A 289-nucleotide genomic window follows, 5' to 3' on the forward strand; every position below is an offset into this window, starting at 1 on the left:
TAGGAGCAGAGTCTCTGCTCCTATGATGCTGCTTGGCCTGCTGTGTTCATCCAGCCCTGCACCTTGTTGTCTCGGATTCTCCAGCATCTGCAGTTCCTACTATCTCTGTGCTAATATACAGTTAGTTATGTCAAGCAAATGAATTTTTGCAAGTTCTCTTGCCACTCCACTGTAACATTGGGAAGAGCCATGGCAACCCTGAGAAAATAGTGGGCAAGCAAGATAACACCTGCAGAAGTTCACCACAAATATTTAAAAAACAATTTTGCACTTGTCATTACATCTCAAA

Source organism: Rhincodon typus, chromosome 31 (genome assembly GCF_021869965.1).
Source record: "Rhincodon typus isolate 14 chromosome 31, sRhiTyp1.1, whole genome shotgun sequence".
Lineage (NCBI taxonomy): Eukaryota > Metazoa > Chordata > Chondrichthyes > Orectolobiformes > Rhincodontidae > Rhincodon > Rhincodon typus.